Source organism: Cetorhinus maximus, chromosome 31 (assembly GCF_964194155.1).
Source record: "Cetorhinus maximus chromosome 31, sCetMax3.hap1.1, whole genome shotgun sequence".
Lineage (NCBI taxonomy): Eukaryota > Metazoa > Chordata > Chondrichthyes > Lamniformes > Cetorhinidae > Cetorhinus > Cetorhinus maximus.
Window position 1 is genome coordinate 15317290 of NC_135909.1, and position 13513 is coordinate 15330802.

The window sequence follows — 13513 nt, forward strand, 5'->3', positions numbered from 1 at the left end:
GGGTCAAAGTTTAATATAGAAAACTAAACCCCTCCCGGCGCTTCAAAAAGGAACATATTGATCTTTAGAAAACCTTCTTAATCAACTCCAATATCAGATCATTGAGAAACAGGTATCTCCTCCCGCTTGGCTTCATTATGTGCGGAAATTGGGATTTTCTTGTTTCACAGCTCATGAAAGTACAGTTTGAACAGCATTTCCTGTATTTCAATGAAGAATTGTCACCTGATTTTTTTTTTAAATCACAGAAAATGCTTGTAACACGGAGCAGGTTTGTTCATCACAGGATTAATAAACCCAGTACTTCGTATTCTATTAGCCTTAGGCATAATTTTTACCTTCCTGTCCACTAGCTTTTAATGATGTCTGTACATCTCTCTCGGCTCCTCCACAGTTTCAAGCATCTCACCACAAAAATAAACAACCTTTTCTATCTTTCATAGGTTTAATTAAATGGCCCGTCATTTTAAACGTCATTTACTAAAACTTGCTCACTCACTGAACTTATCAAGAAAATGTCAAACTAAATGTTTTCCGCAAGGACAATGTTATTTTTTTCCTGCTCCATCACCATTAACTTTTCCGGTTGCTCTTTCAGCCACTGTAAATCGGGAGAGTGAAAGGGAAGGAAAAGTCCTGCTCCCTTTCCTGAATCCTATTTCTTCATCAATCCAATAAAATCTGGGGAAAGGACTGTAATAGCTCAGTATCAATTTTGATTAAGTCTGAAAATTTCCAATTAAAAAAAAATTCATTCCAGGGATGTGAGCTTCGCTGGTTTGGACAGCATTTATTGCCCATCCCTAACTGTCCTTCAGAATGTGGTGGTGACCTGGCTTCTTGAACCGCTGCAGTCCTTGTGGTGTAGGTACGCCCACAGTACTAGCAGGAAGGGGGTCCCAGGGTTTTTACCATCGACAATGAAGGAACGGAGGTATAATTCCAAGTCAAGGTGGTGTGTGGCTTGGAGGTGAATTTCCAGGTGACGGTGTTCCCATCTATCTGCTGACCTTGCCCTTCTACATGGTAGTGGTTGAGGGTTTGGAAGGTGCTGCCGAAGGAGCCTTGGTGAGTTTCTGCAGTGCACCTTGTAGATGGTACACGCTGCTGCTACTGTGCGTTGGCGGCGGAGGGAGTGAATATTTGAGGAATTGGTCTCTATCATGCGAGCTGCTTTGTCTTGGACAGTGTCCAGCTTCTTGAGTGTTGTGGGAGCCGCACTTATCCAGGCAAGTGGTAAGTGTTCCATCACATTCCTGATTTGTGCCTTGTAAATGGTGGACAGGGTTTGGGGAGTCAGGAGGTGAGTTACTCCCCTCACGATTCCTAGCCTCTAACCTTGTATTATAGCCATTATGGCTATTCCAGTCCAGTTTCTGGTCAATGGTAACCACCAGGATGTTGATAGTGGGGGATTCAGTTATGGTAATGCCATTGAACATCAAGACAATGTTTGGATTCCCACTTTTTGGAGATGATTATTGCCTGACACTTGTGTGGCGTGAATGTTACTTGCCACTTGTCATCTCCAGTGAGACATTGACAAGCATCCGATTCCAGGCCTTTTTTATGCAAAACCTACCCAAACAGGAAGAAGCAATTAACTAAAAATATCCAATAACTTGATTCGAACCGACGTGTGAAAAGCACAATGGTTTCACAATCCCTCATCTTAACATCCCCTCAGAGCCGATCCTAGCTTTAAGTCATGGTCTCGTATCCTTTTTTCCAGCCGTGAAGTGTTGGCAAGAAGCTTCTGAAATTGCAGCCAGGTGTGCAATGTTGGAAATGCGGTTACTGTAAACAAAACTAAAAATCTATCACGTAGAGTCAGGAACTGTTTGGAATGGAACAGTGACATTTGGTGATGAATTATTTTTTTTTATCTATTCATTTGTTTTCAAACGTTCCATCAATGGGAAAAAATATTGTTCAATGAGTATAAGAAACAAAGACCGGGGCTGATCCTAAATACTTGGACTGATCTTAAATACCTGTACTAAAACTCCCCTTAACATTCCCTCTGATAAGAGCATCTCAAGTTTTTATTTTTCAGTCCACCCACATACCGAATCCCTCACCACTAATCCCATTCCAGTTAATATCCACTGCACGGTCTCCAGAGTCTTTGTGTTCTTCCTAAAGGTTTTCCCGAGCCCTCACCAAGATCTTATATTCCACATTACAACGTGATACCCCTCCAATTCTTTGAATCCCATCTATCTGCATTATTTTTATAAACTAAGCCAATGATTCCTTATAGATGAAGACAGGCTTCCTTCAACATTAGTCTCCATAAGGATGTGGAAAAATGGCCTTATAATCTCCAAAGAATAAGCCCTAATGAAATTCTCCAATCAGCCCATGAACAGCCCGCCCTCTTCATTCCACTTATTGTTATTTTTATTTGCACAATCATACTTCCTCAGCACAATTGCTTTGCTCCTCTCCTTTAAACCCTCTGCAATAAAAGTGCTCACTTCCTCCATCGACAATTTGCAAATTACTTATTTTACATGTAACCCATGTTAAAGAAGAGGTACTAGAAGGTCTGGCTGTGCTTAATGTTGATAAGTCAGTGGGACCAAATGGAATGCATCTGATAATGTTGAGGGTTGTATTAGTGGAAATTGTGAAAGTACTGGACTAAACCTTCTGAATTTGATTTTGTTTTTACAGTTACAAACCACTTTGTTACTCCAGGATGCAGAAGTGAATAAAAGTGAACAGATTCTGACATCCCTCAACTCCATTTAAGTTTAAATGGAGCAACTTGTCCTCAGTGTAAGCGTGTTGCTCTAAGAATGAGAACACCACGTCCTGGGAACACAGCAGCAATCCCGCCAAGGTCTGATCTGCAACCTTGAACCTCAGTGAAATGTTGTCACCCTCCCTCCGAATCTGATCGACACCTCAAGCCCAACATTCAGAGTGGGTGGGCAAACAAAACAACCTCCTGCCCCGCCGGCTTTTCGCACAGACTGAACACCTGAGGTGAGGTGAGAGTGACTGCCCTCGACATCAAGGCAGCATTTGACTGTGTGGCATTATGGGGCCCCAGCAAAACTGGAGACAATGGGAATCGTGGGGCGGGGTGGGGGAGGCGCGGGGCTGGTGGTGGGCCGGGGGGAGGCGGGGCTGGCGGTGGGCCGGGGGGCGGGGAGCTCTCTGATGGTTGGAGTCATACCCAGCACAAAGAAGGATGATTGTTGTTGTGGAGGTCAATTATCTCAGTTCCAGGACATCACTGCGGGAGATCCTCGGTGTGGTGTCCTTGGCCCAACCATCTTTAGCTGCTTCATCAATGACCTTCCTTCCAGCAGAATTGGGAATGTTCGCTGATGATTGCTCAATGTTCAGCACCATTTTCAACACCTCCGAAACAAATCATCACCCACCCTCTATCCAGAAGACTCAGGACTGCAAAGAACTCTAAGAAATCTCCTCTCAGATTCCTCGTCTCCAAGGTAAATATTCCCTACCGCTACAATGTATCGAGGTAATTTAAGTTCCTCGCCATAAAGCTGAGGATATTGTATGCTTCATGAACAATTCTTTCAACCTGCACTGCCTCCTTCAATGATTTAAGCAGATGTACATCATTTCCCGCTATTCCGGCACCGTCTTTGGAATTGTAAACTTTATTTTGTCTTTTTTCCCTGTGTTCTTCCGACCAAAATGAATCACTTCATACTTCTCTGCAAAAAAATTCAGCCACCACTTGTCGGCCCTGTTTTCCAACCGATGTCTCTTTGAAGGAAATTGTTATTTCTTTCGAACTTCTATAGCTCTGTTCACAGCCACAGGACGTCCAAAACACTTTACAGGTAACGTGTGCCTTTGAAATGTCGTCATTGTTCAATTGTGGGAAATTGCTGACCTTTTGAAGCTTTTGTTCTGCAGTGTCAGAAATTCCCTTGTGTCAATAGCAAATGCGACCTTGATGAGTCTGGCTCTGTGGCGCAACGGATAGCGCGTTGGACTTCTAGCTGCTCTCATTTAAGGGATTCAAAGGTTGTGGGTTCGAGTCCCACCAGAGTCGATTTTTAGATAAAGGTTTGAAGCAAATCAGCAGCTGCATCATCCATGTTCTCAGTTGCCGTCACCAACCTCCTTCTGTCCAGGTGAATCCAGTCACTCCCCGCTTTCCAATCTGAACCACTTTGCAGAAGAAAATTCGCCACCTAACAGTGAAATGGGTGGTAAAAGGAGTAAAACCGCTTCATCGTTACAAGGATACAGAATTGGCTGACTGGCAGGAAACAGAGGTTGGCGGTAAATGAATGTTTTTCGGCCTGGCGGAAGGATTGGGACCTTTGCTGTTCCTGATAAATATCAATGACCGAGACCTTTGTGCCCAGGACAAAATTTCAGCGTTTGCAGAAGATACAAAGCTTGGAAGCATTGTGGAGAGTGTGGAGGATAGTGTAGGACTTCAAATGGACTTGGAGCTGTTGGTGGAAATGGAGAGACAGGTGGCAGATGAAGTTCAATGGAGAGAGGTTTGGTTGGTAGAACATGGAGACACAATATAAAATGAAGGATACAACTCTAAGGGAGGTGGAGAAACAATGGGACTTGGATGTTTATGTACATAAATTATTGAAGGTGGCAGGACAGGTTGAGAGAGTTTTTCATCAACCATACTGTATCCTGCGCTTTACTGATAAAGAGATAGAGTGCAAGAGTAAGAGGCTATGTTGAATTTGTATAATTCATGAGTTCGGCCTCAACAAGAGTATTGTGTCCGGTTCTGGGTGCCACTCTTTAGGGAGGATGTGGAGGTGCTGGAGAGATTGCAGGAAACATTCACGTGAATGGTTCCAGGGACGAGGAGCTTCAGTTATGAGGATATGTTGGAGAAGATAAGGTTGTTTCCCTCACAGAAAATCAGGTTAAGAGGAGATTTGATAGAGGTGTTCAACATCATTAGAAGTCTGGACAGAGTAGATAGGGAGAAATTCTTTTCACTCGTGATAGGATCGAAAATTATATTTGATTAGTAAAAAAAAGCGAACTGTTTTCAGAAGTTATTTTTAATTATTATTTTGAAGCGAGTGATTAGGGCCTGGAATGCACTGTCTAAGAGTGTGATGGAGGCAGGATCAACTGAATCATTCAAAAGGGAATTATTATGTTATCTGAAAATGAAGAATGTGTAGGGTAATGGGGAGAAGGAGGGGGAATGGTTCAAGAGTTGTTCATTCGGAGAGCCTGTGAAGAAATGATGGGCCAAATGTCCTCTTTCTGTGCCGTAACAATGCAGTTTTTCGGTGACATATAGCCAACGAGCATCAGTGACATGCAACATAACATTACTTCCCATAACTGCTCCGTCATCTTTCCAAACTGTTTCTGACAGACAGCTCGGAACAAGAATGTTGTGAGTCTACACCCCTGAACATCAAGGCCAACACGATTATCACAGCTGGAATGAACAGTTCCTGTTGCAGCTTCAGATCAGACATTAGATTATCACAGGCGCTCTGTCAGACTGCATGTTCCTTCAGTCAGGTTTCCAATTGGACACTTGGAATGAGCGGCTATGTGAATATTAATGGTCCAGGGGTAGATTTCACTTTTGCCAGACTGGATTCTCAGTTCCATTCCCAGACATTTCCCTTTCTCTTTCTGAATCCAAACTTGGTCCCTTATTCATTTCCACTTTTCATTGTTTCATCAGCTGCCACGTTTCTATCTGTCTGAGCCTTTCGCTCTGCAATTCCTTCTAGAAACGCCCCCAATTGCCAACCCCCACCCCACCCAGCTTAAGACCCTCTTAAATTACATCCCTTTGACCAAGGTTTTGTTCAGCTGCCCAAATTTATGACTCAGTGTCGAATGTTGCTTGACTGAGCTCCTTTGAAGAGCTTTGGGAAGTTTTATTCAATTGCGGTGCTGTTTTTGAAATTGTTCAAATTTGGATAAATTAAGTTTCGGAATCAATTTTGTCAAAATTTTCCTCGAATTTTCTCCAATTGTTTCACGTTGCGAAACTTCTGCCATGAGGTGGTCACATGATGACCAGTTTGATAGAGTAAATCAGGAGAAACTGTTCCCATTAACAGAAGGGCCGCTAACCAGAGGGCACAGTTTGACGCTGATTGGCAAATGAGACAGGAGAGAGATGAGGAGAATGTATTTTAAACTGAGCGTTGTTGTGAAATGGAAGCTTTCTGGACGGGTGGTGGAAGCAGATTCAATAATAACTTTCAAAAGACATTTGGAGAAATACCTGAAAGGAAATACAATACAGGAATATGGGGAGGGAGCATGGATGTGGGAGTAATCATATCGCTCAACCAAACACCCAGCACAGGCGGAATGACCTCTGTCTGTCCTGTATCCTTCTATGATTCATGGATAGAAATCAGTCCTACATCCTGTGGGGCATGAAGGGCGTCAGAAGCTGGCATGAGAATTGATCCCGTGGGCGCGGAATGGAAACGGTAAAATATTGTCTTCTTTCAAGAAATCGAAACTGATTTGCAGGTATGACTATGTCTGTTTAAATGTGGTTTGTTACCAGTTCCAGATTATTAAATTTAAAGGGTTGTGTTATCAGGCAAGGAGCTTACTATGATATAAAAACAGGAAATGCTGGAAACACTCAGCAACAACTGTAATTGGAAAACGGATTAATGCTTCAAGTTAACGATACTCCAGCAGAACTGAGGAAAGAGAGAAATGTAATAGGTTTTGAACAAGTGAAAGAGTCGGGGGCTGGGAAGAGGTTGAAGAAAAGCAGAGGTCTGTGATGGTGTAGGTGCCCGGAGAGATGAAATTACAAAAAAAAAGTATCACGGGGCAAAAGCCAAAGGGAACAGACAAAGAAACAAACGATTGGCCCAGATGAGGTGTGAATGGCTGGATAGCAGCCGTTCAATTGCAATGAGAAAGATTAGAGAATGACGGAAAAGACGAAATAGCAAAAAACACATGAAACAAGTTGGAAATAGAGTTTTTAATCTAAAAATATTGAACTCAGTGTGAGTCCTGAAATCTGTAGGGTGCCGAATTGAAAGGTGACTGTGTTCTTCCTCGGGCTTAAATTAATCTTCATTGGAACGGTGCAGCAGACCAAGGACAGAAAGGTCAGAGTGGGAGCAAGGTGGCGAATTGAAATTACAAGTGGCAGGAAAGTCGGAGTCAGGCTTGCGGACTGAAAGGAGGTGTTGTCAAAGCGGTCACTCAGTCTGTGGGGCCTCATCAAGTCGCGGAGGCCATATTGTTAACACTAAATACATTATGTTAAGTTGAAAGCAGGACAAGTGTATCACTGTTAAACTTGGAAAGAGTGTTTGGGGCCTTGAATGTTGAGAATGGAAGAGGTAAAAGAAGAGATTCAATTTATGCAGTTGCATGGGATTGTGCCCTAGAAAAGGGAAGATGTACTGGGGGAGCACCAGCTGTCGCCGAGTGAATGGCCCCTTTGGAATGGTGATTGTGGAGGAGAAGGGAGGGTGTTTTTGGTGGTCATATCATGTTGGTTGTGGTGGAAATGTCGGAGGATAATGTGTTGAATATGGAAACTGGCGGGCTGGATGGTGAAAACCAGCGCCACTGAATCAACTCCGCTCAGTTTACACAGGATGCAATAATCCGCATTTCCCGGTCAGCAGCAATTACCACCTCACACAAAGATTTTGCCTCCCCGATGTTCCTGCACATTTCTCCAGGGATCTTGCCGTCCTGATGTCAGAGAAATGAACAGCCCCGCCCCTATCTAACTCCGCCATCTAAACCCAGCGGCAGAGTCATGGGACGAAAGGACGTGGCCCCTTTTTACAGCATTAGCTGCCTTATTCTGGTAGTTTAAATATCGAGTCATTGACTGTGGATGAGCGAATACATGACTGACTGGGTGAGTTGGTGAGGCAGTTTCTGGTGGACTGTGTACAGTTTTAGTCTCCTTAGTTTAGAAAGGATATCATTGCATTACAGCGGGTCAGAGGAGATTCAGTCGACTGATTCCTGAAATGGGAGGGTTTTCTTATGTAGAAAGGTTGAGGAGGTTGGGCCTCTACCCATTGGAGTTTAGAGGAATGGGACGTGATCTCATTGAAAGATATAAAATCCTGAGGGGACTTGACAGGGTGGCTGCTGATACTATGTTTCCTTTTGTGGGGGACTTTACAATCAGGTGACTCAGTTTAAAAATATCGGGCTCTCCCATTTCAGACTGACAGAAGGTAATTTATTTCCTTTCTCTCTCAGTGGCACATTAATCTGTCGATTTCTCTTCCCCAGAGAGCAGTGGAGGCTGGGTCATTGAAAATGTTCAAGGGGAGTTGGAGAAATTTTTGACAAAGGAATGAGTAAAGAATTATGGGGGGCAGACAGGAAAGTGGAGTTGAGGCCACATTCAGATCAGCCATGCTGGAGCAGCTTCGAGGGGCTGAATGGCCTGTTACTGCTCCTGATTTTCGTGTTCTTGTTCTTGTGTGCCTCTCTCGGCACTGCTGTCCCTGTCATGCTCACCGTCTCGCTTGCCGGACTGCTCGGCGCCTCAGTAACCTCCCGCTCTCCAGCCTGCTCCCTACCCCTCACCGCCTCACTTGCTGTTCTGCTTGTCACCATCTCCTCAGTTCTTGTGGTGAGATGGGCGGCGACAGGGGTCAGGAGGGAGGTGCCGAGTGGGAGGTGAGGGGCTTGGTAGTCGGGTAGCGAGCGGTGCGGCATAAGGGTCGGCGTGTAGCGCAGCGAGCGAGGCGGGGAGTGCCTGGGGTCAGGGCACCTGGCATTCGGGAGCAGGGGAGTGAGTGGGAGGCAGCAAGTGGGCGACGGTCAACGGCTGAACAACGAGGATGTCAGCGGTGGGAGGAGCGGCGCACGCACCGGCAGACTGAGTGGGTGCCGAGTTCTTGTTCCAGCTCGGTGTCAGGAGTTACAGTGTAAAACTGATCACAATTCTAGCATTGCTGAGTTCTGATGAAATGTCATCGACCTGAAACGTGAACACCCTTTCACTGTCCACGCTGCTGCCTGCCATGAGGTGTAATTCTTAATTGTTTTCTGGTGTTACGACAGAAACCCAAAAGGACGGTTGACGCACTCTGGAGGACAATGAATGCACATAGCGGTTATCTCGCTTACCTGTGGAATGCTCGTTGGTCTAGAGGTATGATTCGCGCTTCGGGATTTTCATTAAATGATTATGCATCTCGGGTTCAAATCCCGGACTAGTCCTCGTGTGTCGTCACTTAAAATCCAAATTCATTTGCGAGCGAAAAGGCGGATTTTACTTAAACCGGGGCGAGGTTTCATAACCTGAGAAGCCATTATAGCGAAATTATCACTGCAAAACACGTGGAGGAAATGAAGAAACTGTTGCTCATGTAATTGGACGGTTAATTTATCCTAATAAGGGAAGTGTAAAAGTTAATTTATCCCAAACCTGGGTTCGATTGCAGAGAATGCATAACTCAATGCCTTCAATAATATTTCAAGGAGAAAATTTCAGATACAGATAAATAACCATTTTCTCACTGATCCATCATATTTTTGATGAATACAAATCTATCAAACTGAGATTTAAAATTAAAATGTTGTTTCCCGATGGGATCTCTGAAATTCCAGTCCCCTTTTTTGAGAGATGTTTCCTAATTTCACTCCGGAAATGTCATGTTTTTTGACGGCGCCCCAACGCCCCCACACCCCACCCCCTCCCCCAATTCCGAAATTCGCAGAAGTTTCTCTCTCTGACACTATCGTCTTAACATGTCATCATTCTCCTGCAACGTTTTGAAGCTCTCTGACCCTCTGCCTCGTGGCCTCCCCTCTACCGCTGCTAAATTCCAGAAAATAAACCGAAGAACAGCCCCATCGTATAAACCATTACCAAAGGAAGCCGTTCTTCCCGAATTAATGTCCATCTAGATGGTAACAGTCGTGGGTTTGCCTGCCTATTAGGCAGTCCACCCAAATACTAACAATTTAATACGAGAAAATCTTTTCCACACGTTGTCTTTGGATCCTTTTTGAATGAAATAAAATCTGCCCTGTTTGGTTACTGACCCTTGCGCCAGTGGGAACAGTTCATCTTTATTTACTTTCTCTAAACCCTCTTGACAGTTCTGTCTGTGGAGTGATTAAAAATACCGAAAGCCAGACGTGGGATTTGAACAATGAGGGACTGTAGATCAATGATAAGGGAAGTGATACTTTGATAATCAGATTAGGAAATAGTTTGAAAGTTATGAAATTCGTCCAAACCTGTGCATTGCTGGTTCAGGAGCACAATGCGTCACTAGGGCGTGGGAAACTCGGATTAGATTCTCCACGTCGACATATAAATTGCCTATTTTGTTACAGTATCACAGTCCCTAAATTATTTTCTTTTCTTCGAGGTCAGGTTACTTTCAGTTTGCTTTCTGTTTTAGGGCAGTGATCTTGTAGTTAGGGAAATAAATTGATTTCAGCATGTTTGGTAATTCAGGAGTAGAATTCTTATTTATCATCACAGAAACCTGGGTTCGATTGCAGTGAATGCATAACTCAATGTCTTCAATAATATTTCAAAGATCAAATTTCCAATACAGATAAATACCCATTTTCTCACTGATCCTTCATATATTTAATGAATACAAATCTACCAAACTGAGATTTAAAATTAAAGTGCTGTTTCCCGATGGGATCTCTGAAATTCCAGTCCCCTTTGCTGAGAGAGATGTTTCCTAATTTCACACAGGAAACGTCATGTGTTTTTTCACTGCGCCCCAACGCACCCACACCCCTACCGCTCCTCCTCCCCCATTCCAAAATTCGCAGAAGTCTCTGTCTCTGACACTATCTTCTTAAAATGTCGGAAACTTCGATAAAATTGCTCATTAATTCGGGAAGAACGGCTTCCTTTGGTAATGGTTTATATGAAGGGGCTGTTCTGTGGTTTATTTTCTGGAATTTAGCAACGTTAGAGGGGAGGCCACAAGGCGACGCGTGTGAGCTGGCCGCATGGCCTAATGGATAAGGCGTCTGACTTTTGTGTTATTGGCTGATGTTATCAGAAGATTGTAGGTTCAACTCCTGTCGCGGTCGTTTTATGCAGAAATCTGTTTAACTTCCTGAAAACCGCTGTCTCACTCGTCAGCTGAAGGTTCTGCGTTTCCTTCCAAACATTTCAGGGCTCTTTCTCACACTCTCTGCTCTTGTTAATTTGTGCATTAGTTTCTAACTCACCTTTGTATTTTGTGTAGTTCCTAACAGACCCACAATATCTGATCAGGTTCGTGAAGTTATTGATGTATCCAACTGGGACAAAAATCTTTGCATCAATCGGTTTAATAAAATGTTTTGGGATAATTGCAATCTTCGCATGAATCTGAATTAGCTGAATCTGATGTCACTGGACTAACAATACAGAGGACCAGGTTAATCTCTGCGGGCACGGGTCTAAATCCCACCAGAGCAGATTTAAATTAAAATATTTCCTAAATTAGGAATTGAAACTTAGGCTCAGTAATGGCGGCTATGAAACTATCATCGATTGTAGTAAAAACCCACCCGGTTCACGAATGCCCTTTACGGAAATAAATCATCCGCCCTTCCCTACATGTGACTCCAGACACACAGTAATTTGCTTCACTTGTAATTTCAAGGATAATGTGAGATGCTCAACAAATGCTGGGCTTGCAAAAAGCGCCCATATTCCATGAAAAAATAAACAAGTGGTAAACAGACAGGACATAATTATCAGGATGTCTACCTTTTCCCTTGAAAAAGGAAGGCTGGGGGGTGGTCTCATATTGGTCTTTAAACTTATGAAAGATTTTGGGAGGCTGAATGCAGCAATAATGGAGTGGAGAAGGGCCAATAATTCTGTATCTCGCTTACACACAAGTCAAACGGCTGACAGGTCGAATGCAACGTAATAATTAGTTAACTGTGCATCGGCGACTCATAAGAGTGTTGGATAAATTCCATCCGCAATGTCTCCGCGACACTCTCCAGATTCCATGGGAACACTGCCAAACAAACTGTAGTGGCGTTCTTGAAGGCAGCTCATCAATCATTCAGGCCAAACTCCTGAAACGTTAACTTGGATGGACTGCACACTGTGTCCGGATGGACGAAAAGTGTCGCACCCTCCAGGTCCTGTTTCCTCAACTCTCAATGGCCAACATTCCAGGGGAGGACAAAGAAAACGCTTCAAAGATTCTCTGAAACGTTAATTCAAGCGCTGCAGCATTCATATTAATGACTGCGAGGAACTTGCTTCTCATCATTCAAAATGACCAAAACTTATCCCACAAGCTGCAGCACACTCTGAGTCACAAGGTCTCAATCACGAGGCAGAACGGCAGCTGAGGAGAAGTGACAGGAAGCAAATCCTGCACTCCGGATCTCACTACCTCTTGGGACATCCTATCCCATGTGTCCAAAGATCTGTGGACCGAGAATTGACCTGTTCACTCACATGAAGACCCATGGCAGAAATTCACGGCCCTGAGTGGATGTCATCATCGTATCGAGGAACAGACGATAACTATTGCTTGTTACAAAATACATATAAGAAACGGTCATCTCCATTCTCATAGTATTTCTAAAACTGTCCCTTCCCAAATAATGTGAACAAGTCTTCTCGATTGTCTCTGATCTCTCAACTTCACTATATCAGAATGTGCTGCCATCTACTGGCCGCAACAGAGCGGTAGAAACTCACATTGTCGGTGTCGCAGAAACAGGTCAATGTGAGGAATTTGTGATGTGATGTGATGAGGCAGACATAGAAATACAAAAATGAAATACTATTTAGAAAACATGATTAATTAATTTATTCCCATTGAATCGGCAGCAGTTGCAGGCCAACTATCGCCTGGAGCAACTGAGACGATTAGATAAACTGCATTTAAAAGAAGTCTAGATAAGTCTAGGAGGGAGAATGAATTTCAGGGATAAACAGATAATGTTACATGAAGTATTCTAGGTGGAGGATCTTGTCGGGCAGTTTACCTGTTAGAACAAATGGCCCACTTTCAGTGAGATATATTCTGGGTTAAATGAATCCAGATTTGCAAAGTGTCTCAGGGACTGACAGACACGTACTGAATCCCACACTCAAACTGAGAGTAAAAGACAGAGAGATCCAGAATGAATAATTAACTCAGGCGTGGCACGAGACACTGACTGATACACATTGAATCGCACATTCTCACAGTATTCAATGGACAGAATGATACAGAATGAATCATACACACAGGCACATCATCAGAAACTGACAGATCCCCGATAAATCCCGAAAACTAATCCCGTCCCACGGACAAAGCGATAAAGAATTAATCCACTGAGACCGACAAATGGGGAATGAATTCCACACTCAAATACTGTTCCAGCGACAAAGTGATGCAGAGAGAACCTCACACCCGTACAAGTGGAAAAGTTATAGCAGAGAAGGAGACCATTCGGCCTTTTGTCTGTCCTGAGATTCTTCAACAGGAATTCAGCTTTCCCAGTCCCCAGCCCTCTCTCCATAGCCATGTAAACTTTTCTCTTCAGGCAGTTGTCTAGTTCCACT

At 43.7% G+C, this 13513-nt stretch overlaps 1 protein-coding gene and 1 non-coding gene across 3 annotated transcripts in view; both read left to right on the top strand.

Annotated features, from left to right (window-relative positions):
- Positions 1 to 13513, top strand: part of LOC144670298 (uncharacterized) — a 940207-nt gene that overhangs the window by 289425 nt on the left and 637269 nt on the right. The gene's annotated exons all lie outside the window — the stretch shown is intronic.
- Positions 3952 to 4042, top strand: trnar-ucu (transfer RNA arginine (anticodon UCU)). Its single transcript is given in 2 exon segments — positions 3952 to 3988; positions 4007 to 4042. It is a non-coding gene; the product is annotated as a tRNA-Arg (tRNA).